The sequence below is a fragment of the Leptonychotes weddellii genome, chromosome 5 (assembly GCF_054177405.1).
Source record: "Leptonychotes weddellii isolate Sample4059 chromosome 5, ASM5417740v2, whole genome shotgun sequence".
NCBI classification, from domain to species: Eukaryota; Metazoa; Chordata; class Mammalia; order Carnivora; family Phocidae; genus Leptonychotes; species Leptonychotes weddellii.
The window spans coordinates 28765901-28787246 of NC_138373.1; positions in this window are offsets into that span (position 1 = coordinate 28765901).

The following is a 21346-nucleotide window of genomic DNA, read 5'->3' on the forward strand; positions in this document are numbered from 1 at the left end:
CGGCGATGTGGCCTTCTGGCCAAGGGGGCCAAGGCACATCGGCAAGACAGGATGCCAGGCAAGGTCCCACAGGAGAAGGAAGGAGGTGAGCAGGGGGTGGAAGTGAGCAGGGGGCCCAGAGTCCCGGGAAGAACAGCGGCTGCTGGCCATGATGGCGAGAGGGACGCAGGCTGGGCCTGTAACAACACAGGGCAGGATGTGAACGACCCTGCCTTGCTGTCGGTCCAGGAGAAGGCAGAGAGATTTCATCTCTGTTTCCTTCAGAGCGACTGCCTGGACCAGGGTCAAGGCTACCAGGCTGGAGACAACAGTCCATCGGCGATGCCTGCCACGGGAGTGGTGCCGGTCACCTGCTGTGCGTTCTTGCACAAAGTTCGTTTTTCCTTCTCTGGGCAGAGGGCAGAGGTGAGAGAGGGGACAAGGGTGATGACTTCGCTGGTTTATTACTGAGAGGCTCCAAGAAATGCACGCCCTGGGAAAAGGAGCTTGGGAGCTGGGCTCTACAGATGCTGAGCTTTCCATAATAGGAACATCCCAGAGATGCACACCTCCTTAGATTCCAGTGCAAATGGCAGAAATGGGAAGCAGCCATGGGTCAAGACGAGGCAGCGTGAACCAGTATGTCTGCACCTCTGCGTCTGGGCCCCGTGAGTCCAGTACTGATGTGGCTCAAGTGTGCAAGCACACATAAACACCACCTTGCTCCGGGTCTGGGAGAAAGTCTACAGCTCCAGGACCCCCCTCCCCCTGCACCTCTGTCGCCATCTTGTCTCCCCTGTGAACTGCCCACTGTGTCTTCCCTCCTCCCTCTGCCATGACCTCCCCCTCCCGCTCACCCCAACAGCAGACTGTTTATCCCCCCACACACACCCTCAGCTCTCCTGGGAAGGAATCTGCTCTGCTTCTTGCTACCTAGCATCAGAAGAAGACGTTTGGGAAGATGGTCTGTTTGATCCTACATAAGAAACCATTTCCACTCACTCTTTAAGTTCAAAGAGTATGGGCAGGAGAGAAGGACCGTTTTTTAATTGCTTGCAGGCCTGATGCTGAATTCCTGAAAGGGTGGTCCACAGACCACCTGCCTCCCCAGACCCCGGTTTCACCAGGGTGGTGCTCTGAAGGATTTGTCTCTGACCTCTGGGAATGTCCATGCCCCCTGCCTTTCTAGACCACTTGCAGGTTAAGGATTTCCTGACACCATTCTTCATTCATTCATTCATTCATTCATTCATTCATTCCTTAAAAAAAAAAAAAAAAAACCTCTTACAAAGCACCTGCTCCCTTCAGGTTCCCTGTGGGGTGCCTGGCCTTTGAGATCAAGTCTGTCCCTCCTCAAAGAGCTCAAAGATGGGTGTGGGTTGGGAAGTCAAGAGAGACCCAGGGTCTGTGGGAGTCCCAGAGGAGGTCTCCCCTGGGCCCAGGATGATCAGGGCTTATCTAAGTGAGAAGGTGCAAGGAGGAGGGAAGCTGGCCAGGCAGGGGGATGCACAAAGCCTCTGGCACATGGAAGAACATGGCACACTCTGCCTCTCCATCACTACAGAACGCTCACACATGGGAGACCCCAGAATACACACAAACCCCCCCCCCACTAACCCCCTGGGCTGAGGGGTCAAGGAAATGAAGCACCAGGACATAAATACATGGACAGCTGTATCTCCATGCTTGGCTACTGCTCAGCTTCCCAGGACCCAAAAATCAGGAGGGTGAGTTTGGACCTTCCGGTACCTTCCAGGGAAGAATTCATTCATTCGTTGGTTCATTTGTTCATCTAATACATAAACATTGAGCTTCTCCTATACACCAAGCCCTAAGATAATTCTGGGGATAAAATGACAAACCAAACCTGCAAGGTATTTCCTCCTGGAGCTCACAGTCAGCCCTCGCATCCCCGTGGATGACAAGCCCATCCTCTGGGCCAGGCCCCTGGGAGCTCCCAGGGGAGACAAGGCAGGGGATTTGAGGACAAACTCCTAGTGGCTCTAATGGACTTCTCTGTGTCTCCCAAGGCTCCGGCAACATATCCTGCTGACCCAGCACTTTTTCCAGGAAGGATCACAGGCTGCCCCAACAGGCCAAGAGTGAGGGACAGAGCCTGCCGCAGGGGCCTCAAGGTGTCCTGTGTAAATTCAAAGCATTCAGCACTCGGCCCTGCTCCAGGGTTCTCAGAATTCACACTGGAAATTATCTGCCACGTCCCAGGGAGCACAGGCCTAGCAAGGCTGCAGAGCAAAACTGTCACAAGGAAAACCAAACAGCACATGCTGGTTGGTTGCAGGAGTGTGCCTGTCTCCAGAGAAGCGTCAACCAGGACTGTTCAAATGCAAAACAGCTTTGTTGAAACCTCAGCTTCCTTCTGGCTTTCTCCTTCAAAGGCAAGCCGGTTTCTTTGTTTGCAGACTCCAGACTTTTTCAGGACACAATCTACTGTGAGCTCCTCCATGATTAGAGGCTTTGCAAAGGCCAGTGAACTTTCCCCGGATGATTATTTCCTCTGCATCTCCCAGACCTCAGCGCTGCTTGGAATTCACCTTTATCCATTAGCATCTTCACAAACACTCTTGATACCGGAATAATCATCATAATCATAGCGATATCATCAACCACCATTAATTGAGACACCAGTATGTGCGTGCTCTGTGACAATCACGTGAAGGTCTTCAGTGCATCTGATCCTCCCACTTAGCCCTTGAGATTGGTACTTGTAGGGGTTACTGTGGTGTGCCCCCCATATCTCTCCTTTGGGGCTAGGGGCCCTCATTGCTCCTGCTCCCAGGGGTATTGCTGGCTGACAACTCTTGGCCAAGCTCTTTCCCAGGAATTACACCCCCCCCAGGTGGAAGGGACCAGGCTCCCCAAGGTCACACGTTTCCTCCCCAGGGGGTGTGGGGGGGAAGCAACCTGAACCCAGTGCCTGACCCCACCCTTCTGCCTCCAAGAGGAACAACTCTGAAGAGCGTCCCAGCTCTGGGTAGCTGGTGACGTTGTGACAGGACAAGGTCTCTGTCACAACTGCCTAATAATGGTTGGGCTCCTCCCTCTGCCCCATCAACTTCCCTTTCTCCTCCCCAAGTGTAGACTTCTAGAACATTTCCCAATAAACCTGCATGCAAATCCCCACCTCAGAGTCTTTCCCAGGGAACCTGATCCACCACAGATTTTATCACATCTATTCTGCACAACACAATAAAACAGAAGCTCAGAGAGGTGGTGTGATTTGCCCAAGGCCACACAGCCAAGAGGTGGGGGGGGTGGGGGAGGTACTAGACTCTGACTTCATAGCTCCTTCAGAGGAGTCAATCCTCTCACAGAATACATCCCTTTCCCTCTTTATTCCAGGAAATGCTGGTTCAGATGCCCCTGCCCCTCCAGTGAATCACTCACTGCAACCCTTTTCCTAGCATTGCTGGGAAGAGCTGCGGGCACAGGATAGGGATGACCTTTCTAACTCTCCCGGTGTCAGGTTATCAAGACAGAAGCTTGGCAGACAGAAAATGTCAAAATCTGTTGGAAAATGCTCTGCAACCCTCAGGGGCAAAATGGTCACAAAAATTTATTTTTTCCAAATCAAACAGAATCAGACTCTGAGCTCCCATTTGCCGAGGTAGCGAGAAATGAAGATCCTAGGTGTTCTGCCGTCTCTCCTCCATGTGAAATTCTCCCCCCATTACCCGGTGCCTGGAAAACGGAGGAGGGGCAGGGACCTGCCACAAGACGTGGGGCTCGGAATCCGCGCTCCTCTTTCTGCTTTAAGACACCTGCTGAACACCGTTCTCTGCAATCTCTGGATGCTAACGCTCAGATGCGCTTCCAAGAGCAATGGCCAGGGGTGTCCTGTGCATGGACCATGAGCCCAGCCACACAGGCTCTCACCACTGCTTTCACTGTTCACCTTTGCACAGACATCCTGAAAAGATCACTGGTCTTCACTGATGGGGTTTTGGAATACAGGTGAGGTTCAGTGGGGTGAGGTCCAGAGCCGACGACCAAGAAGGAATTCTTGAGACATCTTTGGAGCGCAATGGTGGTTTATTAAAGCACGGGGACAGGACCCATGGGCAGAAAGAGCTGCGGCACTGGGGTCTTGAGGAGTGGCTGATTATATACTATGGGATTGGGGGAGGCAAGGAAATGGGAGGTTTCAAAAGGATTTTCATGGGTGCCTGGGTGGCTCAGTTGGTTAAGCGACTGCCTTCAGCTCAGGTCATGATCCCAGGGTCCTGGGATCGAGTCCCACATTGGGCTCCCGGCTCAGCGGGGAGCCTGCTTCTCCCTCTGACCCTCTCCCCTCTCATGCTGTTTCTCTCCTGCTCACTCTCTAATAAATAAATAAATAATCTTTAAAAAAAAAAAGGAATTTCATATGTTAAAGAAGAGTCACAGGATACAGAAGTCCTTGCCTTGTCAAGTTAAGATTGTTTTCCCCCCTAGCAAGGCATTAACATGAAGATAGTTGGGAGCTCCATGGCTCCATATGAAGCCCTGGAAACGTGGCTCTTCCAAACTGAGATGGGCTTCAAGTGTCAAATCCACACCGGATTTTGAAGATTTAGTATAAACTGGAATGAAGGACCATAAAAAGATGTAGGGGAACCTTAAATGCACATCACTAGGTAAAAGAAGCCAGTCTGAAAAGGCTCCGTACTGTCTGATTACAACTATACGACGTTCTCGAGAAGGCAAAACTTGGGAAAGGATAAAATATCAGTGATTGCCATGGGCTAGGGGAGGGACAAACAGGCGGAGCACAGAGGATTTTCAGGGCAGTGAAACTACTCTGTATGGTACTGTAATGGTGGGCTATACATCTGCCTGATAGAATAAACATCAACCCATAGAATGCACAACACCAAGAATGAACCTAAGGTAAATTATGGGCTTTGGGTGACTATGATGTGTCCATGTAGGTGCATCCATTATAACAAAGGTCCCACGCTGGTGGGGGATGTTGATAGTGGGGGAGGCTGGGCCTGTGTGGGGGCAGGGGGTGGGTGGGGAATTTCTATACCTTCCCTTCAATAATGCTGTGAACCCAAAACTACTTTAAAATATAATGTCTATTTTTTTAAAGATTTATTTATTTGAGAGAGAGCTTGCGTGCACGAGTGGTGGAGGGGCAGAGGGAGAGAATCTTCAAGCAGACTTCCCACTGAGCGCAGAGCCCAACGCAGGGCTCGATCTCACGATCCATGAGATCATGAGCTGAGCGGAAACCAAGACTTGGACGCTCAACTGACTGTGCCACCCAGGCACCCAAAAAATAATGTCTATTTTTAAAACGCTATAAAAAGAGAATAAAAGATCATGTTTTTCTATCAGTTCCGTGTGGCAATGATAATATTTTGGATATATTAAGCTAAATAAAACACATTACTTAAATTTTTGTCATCTCTTTTTACCTTTTTCATCTGTCTAAGGATTTTAAGTTATATAAAATTATGTAATTCTATAATTATGTAAAATTATATTTGTGGCTCACTTTATATTTCTGTCTGACGGTGCTGGTCTGATCAATTGTTTCTACAGAGCTGTCTTCCTCCGTCAGCCCTTGGGAGGGCTGGCTCCTTCACTCCTCCATAACCCAGAGCCAGTCGCCATCCCCAGTATGGAGTGGACGCTTTAGTCAATGTTTGCTGGATGGATTGTGAGACCAGCCAGACAGGTGAGCACTTGACCAGGCTGGGAACGACTCTCAGGTGCTACGCCTGTGACCCTCTCTCATCTGAACCCTCTGTTCTCATCTCATGCCCTCTCTGTGAAATCAACATGCTGCATACCAGGGGGGATAGTTTGACAGTATCCTCAGAAACCGCCCTGTAAACGTGTCCCCTGTTGCTCAGCCCAGGGAGCTTCTTGGGGACACTGCAGACGTCCCAGCCCCTCCAGCAAAGCAGCTCCTGAAATGCAGTCCCTTCATGCTCAGTATTTCACTGATAGTCCTTTTCACTCCCCTGATGTTTTTGAATGGTAATCATGCAGGAATTCATATCCCCACTTATAGGCGAGAGGCCAGGAAGAGAAATGTCAAGGAGCTTGCTGAAAGGTCACAGAGGATATTTGCTTACCCAGATCTCATTCCCAAGCCAAAAGCACAAGTAGTCAGACATCTTCGCTCAACCAGAGAGAAGGTGGAGTATAGTCAAGCCAAGGTTTGTTTTGTTTTATTATATTTTGCGTTATTTCTTCTTTCTGATTATAAAAGTAATACATCATCATTATAGGAAGTTTGAAAGGCGATGAAGAGTTTAAGGAAGCCAGACAACATAGGCCTTTCAATCCCACCGTTTAGCAGCAAATAACAGCCCGTTTCCTTCCAGGCTTTGTTCTCAGGGCTCTTTACATAATGTAGAGTGTTTGTCACAATTCCTCCACCCTACTTTTTTCATTCACTATTATAGCTAAGTATTTACAATATCATTTCAAATTCTTCATGGGACAAGTGAAGTGCCATATGCCACACGATAGGGCCTTGCTCTGCCTCGTTATGAATAAATCTTTGCTCCATCTTATGCTTTTTCCAGAATAGAGACCGAGAATTAGAGTTACTGAGTCCAAGGGCAGGAATATGTGTGAAGCCATTGATCCACCCAGCAAAGCTTGTAAGGAAGGAAAAGGCCTTATCAACATCGGCCCAGGGGTTACTTTTCCATTCTCCAGTCTCCATCCATAGGGGTGGCCAGGGACCCCGAGAAGATGAGTAAGAACACGCTAATTCTGCCTTTTCACAGACCACACAAAGATCTCCTGAATCACTGGGCTCAGAGCAGATTGCCCCCAGAGAGCAGTGTGGAGGGAGCGTTCACTCACCCTCAAACTGGCCTGGGGAATTCGTGAGAGAAGTCAGAACTTCCTTTTGTTGCAGGAAATGGGGCCAAACCTAAACTCATACCATCTACTGGAGAACAGAATTTATTGGTTCGTGTGGCTTGGGAAGGATACTTTGGAAAGAATTGAAAGCAGAGCTACAGGGATGAGGCCCCCAGGCAATGGGACTGGTGACCAGCCTGGACTTACATTGCCAAAATTTCTCTCTCTCTCTCTCTCCCTTCCTCTCTCCCCCTCCCCCCATCAATTTATCACTTCCCTCTTCTCTCCTTCTCTTCATTACCTTCCACTATAGACAGGTCTTCTCTACATGGTGATGAAAAAGCTAACTGCCAGCACCTACAATTTACATCCCCTTTTATATTTCCAGCCAAAAGCAAGAGTGTCTTCCCTCCAGCAGCTATACATCAATTCCAGGGAAGAATGCTCATTGGCTCTGCTAAGGTCACATGCTCACCCACTGAGCCAATTACTGATGCCTGAGGAATAGAGCCCAGTGGGTGGTCAGACCTGAGACATACGCCAATCTCATTGGCCAGATCTGTTATCAGATGAAATCTGATGGGTAGTCTTTTTTTTTCAACTGTAGCTATGCGGGTGAAACAGGCTCATTTGTACCCACAGTCTCCAAGAATATCGGGTTATGAAAGCAAGGGCATGGACATTTGATGAGAGTTGTCAAAGCCAGAAGTCACTCCTTAAGGTAAATTTGAATTTCACTTTTTAAAAACGAGAAGATGACAGAAACACAACTGATAGGCCACCCACCTTTGACTGATTTCAAACAGATACCACGTAATTATACTATTTACCTGGAGATTGCACATGCCAAACGACAAATGTTTCTCTGCAATTATCTGATTTTGTGTTGTCTGATTTAGATGTTCAAGTTGCCAAGAAAGAGCACTTACCCATAAATATAAATTACCTATCTATGTTATCTGGTTGTAAGACAATCAGTAAACAGGGTATTTAAGTGTACAGTAATTACGAAGGCGTGCTGTCTGGGGGCATGTTACCTAAGCAGGTAATGATGTAGCTGAACACTAGTTTCTATTGAAATGTCATTCATCTGCAGATAGGAAGATAGTCTGCAGCTTTTAATTAAGTCACAGAATTTCTCAGCTTTGCTGTGCATTAGGTGGAAGGTGGTTTTAGTTCTTTCTGTTTTACAGTGGGGTGAACTGAGGCTTATTTCTCTGGCACAGAACCTGGAAAGAAGGGTTATGAAATCTTCAGTAGAATTTTCCACATCTTTTATATCTACCTTCTATGTAAAATGCAATAGCTTTCCTAAACATAAAAATTTACTTAGAGTTGACCTCAGGACTGAGACAAAACAGTGGAGCAGACAGAAACTTATGTGTGTTGAGCACCTACTATGTACTCGGTATGGTGCAAAGCACTTCCCACATTTCCTCTCCTTATGGCCACCCTGCCTTTTATGGAGGCTGAAACCAAGGCTCCAAGGGCTGACTTTGTATGCCCAAGGTCACACAGCTCGGGAGCGGCAGAGCTGGGATTTGCGATCAAGCCAGTTGGTCTCCAGGGTCCGTGTTCTAGCTGCCACAGCATGGGCTCGTGGGCTGGCAGCTAAAAGGGATGGAAGCCAGCGTTTTCTTCTGTCAGGTTCCATGATGCCAATTTTTGTGGCTCTACTCATAAATGGCACAAAAATAGCATCTGGTGAATCAGGGCTCATGAGAACCAAGTTCTGCTGGGTAGTTCTGTCATCTGTTGGATTTTGCAAGACAGAACCTGTAGGAGCTATCTCCTTTGCTACAGACATTCTGCCTTCCCTTGAGGATGGCAGGCAGCAAAGCTCAGCACGCAGGCCAGAGTCCGCAGAGTACAGATTTTGGACTCAAATCACCCAGACTTCATTATTCCCCAGCTGCGGCTATAGCTCGGGATATGGGCAATAATTTCTCCTCTCTGAGCCGCAAAATTCTCCCCTGTAAAATGAAGTCAAACATGTTACTCACTCACATTATTTCTCTGAAATTACAACCTGAATTTTATTTATGTATATTATTATACATAAATATTATATATATATATTATATATAAATATTATATACTTGGACCAAAGCACATAAATTGAATGTTTCTGCCTTTGTCATACCTAGTTAGTTCGAAATGTCCGAAACAGATTAATTCACCCATTCAACAAACATTTATAGGGTGCCAGCAATATGCTAGACACTGCACTAAGCTTATATACCAGTGGACAAACAGATGCAGTCCTGTCTTCCTGGAGCTTACAATCTACCGGGTGAGAGAGATGTGAGGGTTAGAAATATTTTTGGCTTTAACTGATATTCTTTAAAGTCCCACACTGTCTTAAACCACAAGTGCATTTGTGGCTTCCAAAATAATAAGCCCGTAATAAGGAGGCCTAGATTTGGTTAAGCAGTTCCGTGAATCATGAGGGTCCCTGGATCTGCCTGACTTCTGTTATTCTCAGTGTGAGAATGAGCTCTGCCTCATGGTCACAAGATGGCTGCCCCAACAAATATCACATCTCCACATGACAGCTTTCCAAAAGGAAGGAATCTTTTTTTTATGAAGGAGAAAAATCTTTGCCAGAATCTCCTAGTAGACCTCTCCTCAGATATCATTGGCCAGAACTGAGTCATGTGCCCACCCCTAAGCCAGTCCTAGACAAAGGGAAAGGAAAGTTCCACAAATAAATTGAACCAATTGAGGGCTCATCTCCTGAGGCTGAACATATTGCCTCTTCCCTTAACAACAACGACAAAGATGAGGGAATGTTTGTTGGGCAAAATGCCCAGCAGTACTTGCTACAAGGAGCAGGTGACCCATGTCAGATGCTGGGTTGTGTGTGAAACAACCACTTGGAGATGCTGAGAAACAGGCCAGCCGAGGTCCAAGTGCCCAGTGAGGAAAGGAGCCCAGAATACATACCTGGTAAAGGAGCAGAGGTGACCAGACAGAAGCAAAGAAATAGCACATGGAGTCTCAAACTCAAATACCTAACAAATGCCAGGTTGGTAATAAAAATTATAATAACCAGTTACTGCTACTGGGAATTCTGGCCAAGGGCTGTTGGAGCTGCTAAATTTTCAAAGAAGTCAGAAATCTAGATTTCTAAAGGAAATCTCCCAAACGTTAAGTGTCGGAAACCTCACACACGCTCACAGCTGACTGAGGCTTTGCCTCTCGCCGGGGGCCTCTCCAAGTCAGCAAAGACTGAACCCAGTGGATTTCAACACTGCCTGAACATTGCAACCCATCTCCTGACACTCATGGGCTTGGGTTGGCTGGATAGCCTGGCCTGTGTAACCAAAAGGATATGGCCGAAATGACAAGGGGGACTCCCAGGGCTGGAGCACAGTAGACATTGCAATGTCTCCCTTGCTCAGTCTTGGATCACTTGCCCTGGGTCAAGTCAGACATCATGTCTCAAGAACACCCAAGCAGCTTTAATGGGAGGTCCGTGGGATGAAAAACTCTGCATTTCCATGTTTCCATAGCGCCCCGTAAACACCTTCATCCCTGTCCTGATCTCTGAACAATGTGATTAACTGCAGCTTTCTACACATGACAAGAACCATGTCTTACCCATCCTAGCATTACTCCCATGCCTGGTACATAGTAGAGTCTCAGAAAATAGAAGGAGCCTAAAAATATTCACTTACCACTGGCTGAGCCAGCACAGAGTATCACCAACACACCACCTCTTCGAAAATTTTACAGATAAGGAAACTGAGGTTCCAAGAGGCTAGCATTTTGCCCAAGAACTCACAGCTGCCTAGTGATGCCTCCAAAACAGAAACCCAGGGAACAGAATGAATTTTTCCAAGGACTTTGAGCTCTCAGGGTTTCTCTCTGATGTATCTTGTACCGAAAACCTGTACGTAGCTGACAATCAAATGAGAGAAATGTATGCACGAAACCCTTGCAACGGTGAATCCCATATAAAATTTGCAAGAGGTGATAATTGCCATTTGACAACCCCAGCCTTTTTGCTGCAGACCCAGAGGCTGGGATCCAAATTCTCCAGAGCCTTTTGGTTCCCAAATGTCTTCACGTCCCTGCTGTATGTAACAAGGTGCCCGGACATTTCAGCAGCCGGCCCTCAGATGAGTTCCCTGCCCCCCATGCCACCAGCAGAGGGCAAAGAGAGCCAGAGGGAGGCGTCCCACTGGGTCAGCACTGTTTTTTGTCACACAACAGAAATAGTGTCCTCCCTCTGCCTCTTCATTTGCCATTCACTGTGATCGTGTCCGGCCTAATGAATTTATCGGGTAGTGATGTGGATGTCCTAGGCACTCACGTACTTCTTCCAGCAGAGCGGGGACGTGCTCGCCCAGGAGCTCTGCCAACTTGAGAGGAGATTTGGGGGGTTTTCGTCTACCTTTTTCAGATGACTCAGGCATCTGCTTCTGCTTCTCTGACCCATTGCCGCTTTTATGTCTGTCTTTGAACAAGGCTCTGTGGCCCACCTGTGGGCCCACAAAGAATGTACTTCGGGTGACTTCTTCCACAACAGCGCCATCCGGAACTTTCTGCCATGATGGAAACGTTCTGTATCTGCACCGCACAAGACGGTAGCCACGAGCCACATATTTTCTGAGCACTTAAAATATGGCTTCCATTGTGGAGAAACTAACTTTTAAAATTTATTTCATTTTAATTAATTTTCATTTAAATAGCTCCACATGGATATTAGCTACCATCTTGGACAATGCAGTTCTTGGTTGTTGTGGGGGTTTTTATTTTATTTTATTTTATTTTATTTTATTTATTTATTTGACAGAGAGAGCAGGGGGAGGAGCAGAGAGCGGGACAAGCAGACTCTGCGCTGAGCGCAGAACCCGACGTAGGGCTCGATCTCACAGCCCTGAGATCATGACCTGAGCCGAAATCAAGAGTCAGTTGCTCAATCGCCTGAGCCACCCAGGCACCCCTTGGACAGTGCAGCTCTAAAAAGAGACTAGATCGGAGCTTCTCAAACTTAACGTTTACACAAATCACCCAGGGACCTTGTTAAAATGCAGATTCCAATTCAGTGGGTCTGGGGTAGAGGCTGAGATTCAGAATTCCTAACAAGCTCCCAAGTGATTTTGTTGCTGCTGGTCCTCGGACCACGCTTTGAGTAGCAAAGGATCTGGGCGGTGGCTACACAAGTGTTTGTAAGTAAAATTCATTGAGCTGCACACATAAGATTCATACATTTCCTCTTTTTATATTCTAGCTCTGTTTTTCTAGTTTCAGTATCTTCAAAGTCCAGTGGTTCTTACCATTGATTACACATAGCATTGTTCCAAATATTGTGTGGCACATACTTAAACTAAAGAAGCATCCGTTTTTGTATTGTATCTGAAATTCAAATTTAACAGGGCACACTGTTGGTGTTTTTGCCTACCATTGCTGTTTTGCTAAACTGAGCAAAACTTGTTGCTCATTAAAATTACCCTAGATGTTTCTCTTAATACCAGTGCCCAGGACCCACCCCATCTCAGAGACCCCAGCTGGTCTAGGCATGAGTATGTGCGGAAGCTCCCCAAGTGATTATAATTTGCAGCCAGGTGTGAAACAGTGGCCTTCCAACTTTAACCGGTATTAGTGTCCACCGGAAGGGTCATTAAAACACAGATTGCAGGGCCCCACCCCCCAAAGTTTCTGAGTCAGCAAGTCCTGGATGGGGCCTGAGAATCTGCATTTCTAACAAATTCCCAGGTGATAACGATGTTAGTGATCCAGAGACCACACTTAGAGAACCTCTGGTCTACTCTGTGCTGACATAGGGAATAAATTAACCCACATCAGGAGCAACCTACTCCCCAACCTCTGGTGAAGTACAGACGCAGAAGCAAACATTCAGTGCGACCTGAACTGCCCGAGAGTCAAGGGTGTGATCCCCCCCAAGGGGCTCACTCTGCTTCATCCGCCCAGGTGGTGAGAGGCGATGAGCAGCTAAGCAGCTTTGGATCAGATGGACCTGGTCCCACCACTCACTAACCCCCAGACCTTGAGAAGTGCCCGTCCCCTCTCGGATCCTCATCTGTAAAACTCACAGCTTCTCCTTAGAAGGTAAAATGGGCTGCGGTGTGCAGTGGGGTCCAGTGTGAGGCTCCCACTCAGAGGAACGCTCTGCTCTTGGGCAGCTCCAGCCAACACTCTGCAGACCAGCATCACCCATCCTCATGAATGTATGGCCGGAAGATAGCGCGCTAGGTTAGACCTGAATTTTAATCCAAGCTAATGAGAACCAAATCCAGCTGCTATTAGAATCATCTAGAGAGACTTTTTCAAGTATACTGGGGCCCTGCCCCACACCCAGACACTCTGTGTCAATGGTTCCAGGGTGAGGCTCAGGCACCAACATGTTTAAAGCTCCCCAGATGTTTCTCGGGGGGCAGAAAGGGCTAAGAAACACTCATCTCGGGCTGGCTCCGATCCCAGTCTTCTGGCAAATTATATTACTTCTCTGCGTCTGTTTCGTCACTGGCTTCCACGGCATGTAAACAAACCTTCTCTCTTTCACTGGACAGTGGGAGAAAAGAGGCGGAGCTGAGAGACCCAGAGGTCTTGGAGACCCCCCAGTCCAGCTTCCTCATTCCCCAGGGGATGAAGCTGGAGGGAATGCGCCAACGTCCCTCAGCCGGGTAGGTAACTCACTCTCCATAATCTAAGCCAGCTGTATCTGAAAATCTATCGATTTTTATTGAACAAACACTTCTAGGTTTCCTGCATTCAAGACACTACTCTAAATGCCCTATGAATATTCACTCATGCGATGCCCACAACACCTCTAAGAGGCAGGTGGCGGTGAGGTTTGCGTTTCCATCTCACAGACTAAGCAACTGAGGCCTGGAGACATTAAATGATCTGCCTGAGGCCGCACAGTGCATGGGAAGCAATCTGGCAATTCAGTAGAACAATGAAATCCACCTCATTTACTGGGATGCTTCGTTGCTCACAAAGGATACAGATCCCAGAAGGCAAAGATACTGATCCCTTTCCCCTTCACCATCAACAGAGCCAACTATAAAGTGGGAAGAAGGCCCTAATGCATTTACAAGGAAAGGAATGTCATGTTTCCATACACCTGCCTTCCCAACTCAGGACCTCTAAATGCCCTTCCAATAAAAGAAACCATGAACACCTTTTTGTACCAAGAAGGCTTTGCCAGCTAAGGAAATGAGAATTTGTTGTCTGTGGCTGCTCACTCGGACAGCCAGTCTTAGATCCCTGTCAGGTTCTGCCCTGACAGTCGTCAGCCTGGGGTTCTAGAAACCCAAAGACCTCCATGGCAAGTCTTAGTCTCCCTCCTCCCCAAACTGTGACTGTCTGCTGGGGAGACCTGGCCACAGCTCTGCAGGATTTTGAGACCCACGTCTACCACTTGGAATAGCCACCCTTGATCCAAGGCACCAGGATCCCCACTTGGAACTCATCTTTTTAAAACTCAAATCTGGGGGCGCCTGGGTGGCTCAGTTGGTTAAGCGGCTGCCTCCGGCTCAGGTCATGATCCCAGGGTCCTGGGATCGAGCCCTGCATCGGGCTCCCCGCTCGGCGGGGAGCCTGCTTCTCCCTCTCCCTCTGCCTGCCTCTCTGCCTACTTGTTCTCTCTCTCTATCTCTCTGTCAAATAAATAAATAAAATCTTTAAAAAAATAAATAAATAAAACTCAAATCTGTTCGTGTCACACCTGCACATAAATTTCGTCAGTAGCTCCCTATTGCCCTCACGATAAAGGCACGCTCCTCAGCGGGGTCCAATCACATTCCTAACATGCTCCAGCCTCCCCCTCAGAGTCATCCCCCAGGCTCCTCCCATCCTTTACCCTCCAGCCACCCTGACCTGCCTGTAATCCCAAACTCACCCTTTGCTGTCTCACACCTCCAGACATTTATTTAGGCTGTCCTCTCTGCCCGAAGTGCTTTTCCCTCCCTTGCCTGCCCACTCACTGATTCCTGTTAATTTTGTGAGTCAGATTGACTGGCCATGGGGTGCTCAGACTAAACAGAGTTTCTGGGAGAGTCCAGGAGGGTGTTTCGGGATGAGATGAGTATTTGAACCAGTGCGCTCAGGAAAGCAGAGCGCCCTCCCCAGTGTGGGTGGGCCTCATCTGATCTGTTGAGGGCCCGAACAGAACAAGGCAGCAGACAGAGGAGGGGGAAGAAGGAGACAGTGACATTCACAGGCAGTCTCCGGTGCTCACGCTTCCAAGCTCTGAACAAGCCACCCCTTCCATCCGCTGTGCGTATCGATGACCCTGAGTCAGGACTTCACGTGCCATGTGACTAGTTACCCGGTAAGTTACCCGGGCTTGCCAAGCAGTGGCCCCAGCACCCATCACTGTCCTTGTTGAGATGATCACTCAGCTGTTTCATCCCATTTGACTCGTTACAAGAAATGACTGAAAACGAAAAAAGTAAAAGCACCATTATTAAAGATCAGGGATCAAATCTCAGTCGAGATTGAAATGAGCAGGCACACCGCAAATGACAAGTCTTCCACTGCATCGGATTTGCACCAGTTAATCATGCTTCAGTTGTGAAGGAAAAGGACAAAATTAAAGTCTGTATTGATGCTGGAAACATTGCTTCTGAGTGTCTAAATGGATGAGCCGCAAAAACACTATGCTAAGTGAACGGAACCAGACACGAAAGACCACATACTGTATAATTTCATTATACAAAATGTCCAGAGAAGCAAAATCTATAGAGACAGGAAATAGATGAGTGGTTGCCTCGGGCTGAGGGAAGAAATAGAGAGTTTTCTTTCTGGGGTGATGGAAATTATTAAAAATAAGATGGTGGTGGTGGTCACATGACTCTGTCAATTTGCAAGTGTCCTGTAGGGAAGCCTTTATGTTGTTTGGGGCTGTGAATTTCTGGGGGGGGCAAGAAGCTGACTTTGTCTGTAGCCCAGCCCGTTGCCAGCCCGCAACAAGCTTTACTGAACTGCCCTGAAGATCAGTGAACTCCCTTCTTGCCAACAAGGGGAGGGAGCCTGTGGTGTGGCCCCCTTGTCCTGTTGCAGGTGGCTTGCTCATTGATACAGGCCAGCCACTCGAAGGTAAATGGTGTGGGGTCTGATCCGCCCTTGACAGTTTTCTCGACTGCTTCATGTCCTGCAAGATGGAATCCCCTGATGGCCAAAGACCCATGCCTTCGGGTCTTTCCATAAATGGTGAGTTTGCCAACATAGGCCCCCAGAACTGCCATTTGGTATCCACATACTTATCCTCGATCGTTCTTGTGACTGCTGTGGGCTCTGGGAAGGCTTTACAAGGCCGCGTTTGCCCTGTCGAGGGCACCCACACTCTTCCTCATCAAGCCAGGCATCGCCGTCCTTCGTGGTCCTAACTCGCACATCCGCGACCACGCGGTTCCCATTTAATGGTGACTGATTGTGGGAGGACCCAGCTTAGGGCTCCACACTGTGCACCGTGAATTACAACCAGAATGTCCTCCAAAGTAGCATATTTGCATGCTAACTGGGGCTTCCAGGCCTAATTCTGTGGGAATTGTTCTAATGGCACCCAAGCATCTTCCTTAAAAGATTGATATGGAGACGAGGCAGTTGGTAGCAAGGAATGTGCAGGAATTACACAAAGAATGTACTAACCTCAGCTCAATGTAAGGGAAAGGCTTTGAAACAAACAGATCTGTCCAAAACCTCAGGATTGAAGTGGGAGGACCCAGACCCTGGAGTCCCAGCCTGGTTCGGCCCCTCCCCAGCCTGGTGCTGTGGGCGGGTGGGTTCATGCAACTGAGTCTCATCGTCCTCCTCCTTAGAGTGGAGGCGATGTCACGGCCCTGGATCAATGTCTGGGTATCTCTTCATTCCTTTAGTCAAAGTGGGGCAACGTGTTTAGCAACAAACTGCTACTCCTCTCTGAGGATCAGCGGGAGATTAAGAGCCCAGAGATTTATAAATGTCACAGCTCGCTATGCTGGGCAGGAAGGAGTCTGGGGCTGAAAAGTCGCATCTACTGACACGGCAGGAGTCTATCCCACACGTGTGTGCAAGCAAGGACTCCCAGGGGGAATATATTTGACTCAAACTCAGAGTCCCTTCAGACAGAAAATTTGGCAATTAAGTAACTTATTTGCAATACATGGTGATGATAAAAACAAACATTGATTTGCCCCTCCTACCTACCAGATCCTGAGCACTTAATAAGCATCATATTGCTTACATCACCCATTCAACAAATATGTATAGAGGAGTTGATTATGTGCCAGGCACCATCTGCGGATCAGCCGTGGAGCAAACAGATAAATAGTCCTGCCTTGGTGAAGTTTACGTTCTCCTGGCGCATTGCAGGGACCGGGAGGAGGAGAGGAGGGCTGAGCAGATAGTAAAGACAGCACATAACTGAATTAGAAAGCATGTCAGATTGTTACAAATACTAGAGAAGGTAGAGCAGGAGACAGCGAGTGGCAATGAGGAGTCAAGTTTGGGTAGGATAGGTCATGATATTTAGGCCTGACATGAGTGTGAATAACTGGGGTGGGGGGTGGGGAGAGTCCAGGCAGAGAAACTGCATATTCACTGAGTTGCACAACCATTGCCACAATCAATTTCAGAACATTTTCGTCCCCCTAAAAAGAAACCTCCTACTGATGAGCAGTCACTCCCCATTTCTTCTCTCCCGTCTGGCCCCTGGCAACCACTAATCTGCTTAAATGGGCATGAGGTCTCTTTCTGGATGACTTCTGTATTAAAGGGTGTCTCCAGCTGATGTGTAAAGAGGAGGTTATGGGAGGTGCCAGGTAAAAGCCAGGGGACCCGTTACAAAGCTGTTGGAATAAATCAGACAGTCTTCACCGAAACTCTTTGAGACGGGAACTATTATTATGCCCATCTTACAGATAAAGAAACTGAGGGTTGGAGAGGTTGACTTACCCAAAGTCTCATGGTTAGGAAGGGGGAGAGAAGTGCCAGGAATGGGGACCCAGTCTATCAACCTCGGGCACCTAACCATCACCAGTCCTTCCTGGAGGGTGCAGTAGGTGACATCATGTCCCTCCTGCCCTCCTTAAGTCATGTGATTTTGCAATTCCCCCAGCTAAAGGAGGTGACGTATGTTCTCTTGTGCACTGAGTTGGGTTTGTTGGGTTTGGTCACTATGGCCGATGGGCTGTTTGGCTTTAAAAGTGTTTATGTGGTTGGCTCGCCCTCGTACACCATGAGATTAAAATTCCAGGGCACCATGAGGTTAATCCAGCACTGTAAGATTAAAATTCCATTACAATGTCCAGGAGAACCAGGACACATGCAGAGAAGACTTGGCTCTAATCCCCGGTCTGGAGGCAGGCTCCGCCGAATCCAGTCACAATTCACCAAACCCCAGTCGAGCTGCACACTCAGGAGGGAGGAAAATTAATGCTTCAGGTGGTGAGCCACCGAGATTTGGGGCATGTTTGTTACACACTGCTATTGCAGCAGACACCAACAGTTTGAAGAAAAGACCCCCCCCCCCTTCTTTGCAGCCCCATCTGAATAATAACAACACCGGCTTGCTGGTGGTGTTTCGGTTTCTAGAACTCTTTCAGACGCTTTTTCTTATTTAGCCTTCACAGCAAACCTATGCAGGAGATGCTTTTATTCCCTGTTTTGTAAATCGAGGTGCTGAGGTCCAGAGGAGCGGGGCAGCCTGCCTCCATTCATGCAGGTTGAGCGGGTGACCGAGGTCTCTAACCGCACCTCCTCCTCCCCCTGCCTTTCAGCCGCCTTCCCCTCCCCTGCAGTGTTCATTAGAATTATTTTATAATTAGGTAATAATCACGCCAAAAGGAATCCAGCAGAAATACATGATGGCGCAGACTTTAACAGCTCCCACCACGTTCCATCATCTGCGCGAGACCCCTGCTCTGGCTCCCGCTGCCCCCCTGAGGATTTTTCTGCATCGTGCTTATCGGGCTGCATTTTAATTGCTCGGCTTCCGCATCCACCTCCCCCAGCAGCCTGCGAGCTCGTGAAAAGAAGGGCCGAGCACTCTTCCTCTCCAGTATCCTGTGATTTTCACAAGCTCTGACCCACAGAAAGGACCGAGTGCAATTTTTGAATAAATTCAGACAAAGGTGGCAACTGGTTTTCCAATACTGGATTCACCTCGATATGTGTTTAATGAAGTACCAGTTGTACTGAACACACTGAACACCCCAAAGAGGAGTGTGTTAAGCAGGTTTTGACCCTACAATTTCTATTCCATTGTTCGTGCACCAGAGACATTGTGCTCTACCCCGCATTAAAGAGATTGGCGATCAATATGCTGGTAGACTGTGTGCGTATGTGCATTTGAGTGTCTGTGTCTATGTGCATGTGTCTCTATGTATACATATGTGTGCATCTGTGTATATGCATAGGCTGTGCATATATATGCTGCATGTACAAACGTGCATTTGTGCATATGTGTGACTAACTGAGCAGATGCATGTCTGTGTGCGCACATATGTGTTTGTGCACCCCTGAATATGTGTGACTTGTGCCTCCATATTCACATGCGTCTTTAAGGGCATATGCATGGTTCTGTGCATGCATGGTGTACCTACGTATATGTGTGTGACCATGTGTATGTGTGAGCATGTGCACGTGTACTCTCTCCACCTTCTCCTCTACTTTTCCAACGGTCTCTGCATCTCTGTCCCTTAAAGTTGCTCTATGGACTTCTTACCAGCAAACACAGACAAACCATCAGTCTTTGATTCAATTATGAGTGCATATTATTCATTCTGCCTGCAAATATTTATGGAGCACCTACTACATACCAGGCACTGTTCTAAGACCTGAAGATAAGGCAGGAAGAAGGAGGAGGAGGACGGGGAGGAGGAGAAAGTGGAGGAGACAGAAATCCTCCCTCATTACATTCTGGTGATGATTTCCATCATAGATCACTGGCAGAAATAATCAGTGACAAGTAAAACTAACAGGTCTAAAATGACGCACACAAGAATTTATAAGAGGCTGAAAATAGAAAAAAAATAAAACAATATTGCCGACAAAATTTAAATCTGCAAAACTTGATCCAGGGGACATGAACTTGATAGAAAGACTGGCCACAAAAGCAACAAGCGAGCAAACCAACAGAAAACCTGTAAACAGCAAAAGTGAGAGTCAGCAGAAAGTTGGTACGAGGAAAAAGATTGATGAATCAAACGTTTGTTGTAAATTTTACACAGAAAATAATTGATCCCATGAAAATAATTTTAAGTAAAGATTTTAATGGGAAAAAATGGAAACCATTAAGTTGAGCTGTAGAGAAAATTAAATCCTGGATTAAAATGGCTTTAATGGAATTTGCTCCGTGAAACACGTTGTTGCAGAAAGTGTCGGAAGAATTTTCACATCAGTGTGTGCATTTCACTGTGTACATAAGGTCAAACCAGTGGAGTAAAAATGGAGGGGGGCACAATATTCTTCATCTGTGCCACATAATTCATTGGTAGACTCAGCCCTTGGCCGCTGGGCGAGGTGCATGAGCTCCTTGGAACACACACAGCATCAGACTGGAGCACGGGAGAAGGTTTGCTGGTGTAGCCTCTTTGCTCAGAGCTTCTCGGACATTATTGTGCATTCAAGTCACCCAGCGGCCTGGTGAAAATGCAGATTCTGTTGCAGCAGGTCAGGGGCCCTCGGGAGATTCTGTATTTCTAGCCAGCTCCCAGGTGATGCAGATGCTGCTGGTCTGTAGACCACACTCGGAGATTCTCCCATCTCTGCAGATGGGGCTGCTCTGGGACCAGAACACTCCTCCCCGCTCCCAGGGCTTGGATCGGCTGTCTGCATTGCATGGTGCTTTCCAGAAGGCTCCTCACCCCTCCCAAGGCTCCAGTCAATTATCTGCATTGCATCACCTCTTCCTGGAAAGTGGCTGCTGTGGTCTCATATGCTTTGAAAAATCTGCAATGCAACAGGACCCAGGCGCTGACAAAGGCTCACTGAGCCTGCCCCTGGTATGATTGCCAATCCAGCCATTGGCCTCGGTTTGGGGACCCTCATTCCCTAATCAGAGAACTCTCAGGGATTCACTCATCAATTCCTCTTCATAGCTCCCCAGGGAGAGAGCAAGGCTTAATCCAAAGGGAGGGATCACTAAAAGTCGAGGCAGCACAGACAGGTGGAACAGGTCTAGACCCCGAAAGCTGAGGGGTTCTAGTTCAGAGGCTGCCCCCTGCGCTCACTGGTCTCAGGCAAACCAGGGATCGCCTTTAGGCCTCTGTGTTCTTGTCTGTATAATGGGAACGTGAGGCTGGAATGGCAGATTTCCTGTAAACCGCCCCCACTGCCTGGCTGGTTAGATGTTGTGTACATTCAGGTACATTCTGCCTCCAGGGGTGAGCCACGGGAGAAGCTGGAGGTTTCCTGGCACCTTTTATTTTTTTTATTTTTTTTTTAATGCCTCTTAAAAACAGCTTTATTGAGATATAATTTGCATTACATAAAATTTACCCATTTAACATATAGAATTCAACGTGTTTTTTTGTTTGTTTGTTTTATTCTTATGTTAATCCCCATACATTACATCATTAGTTTT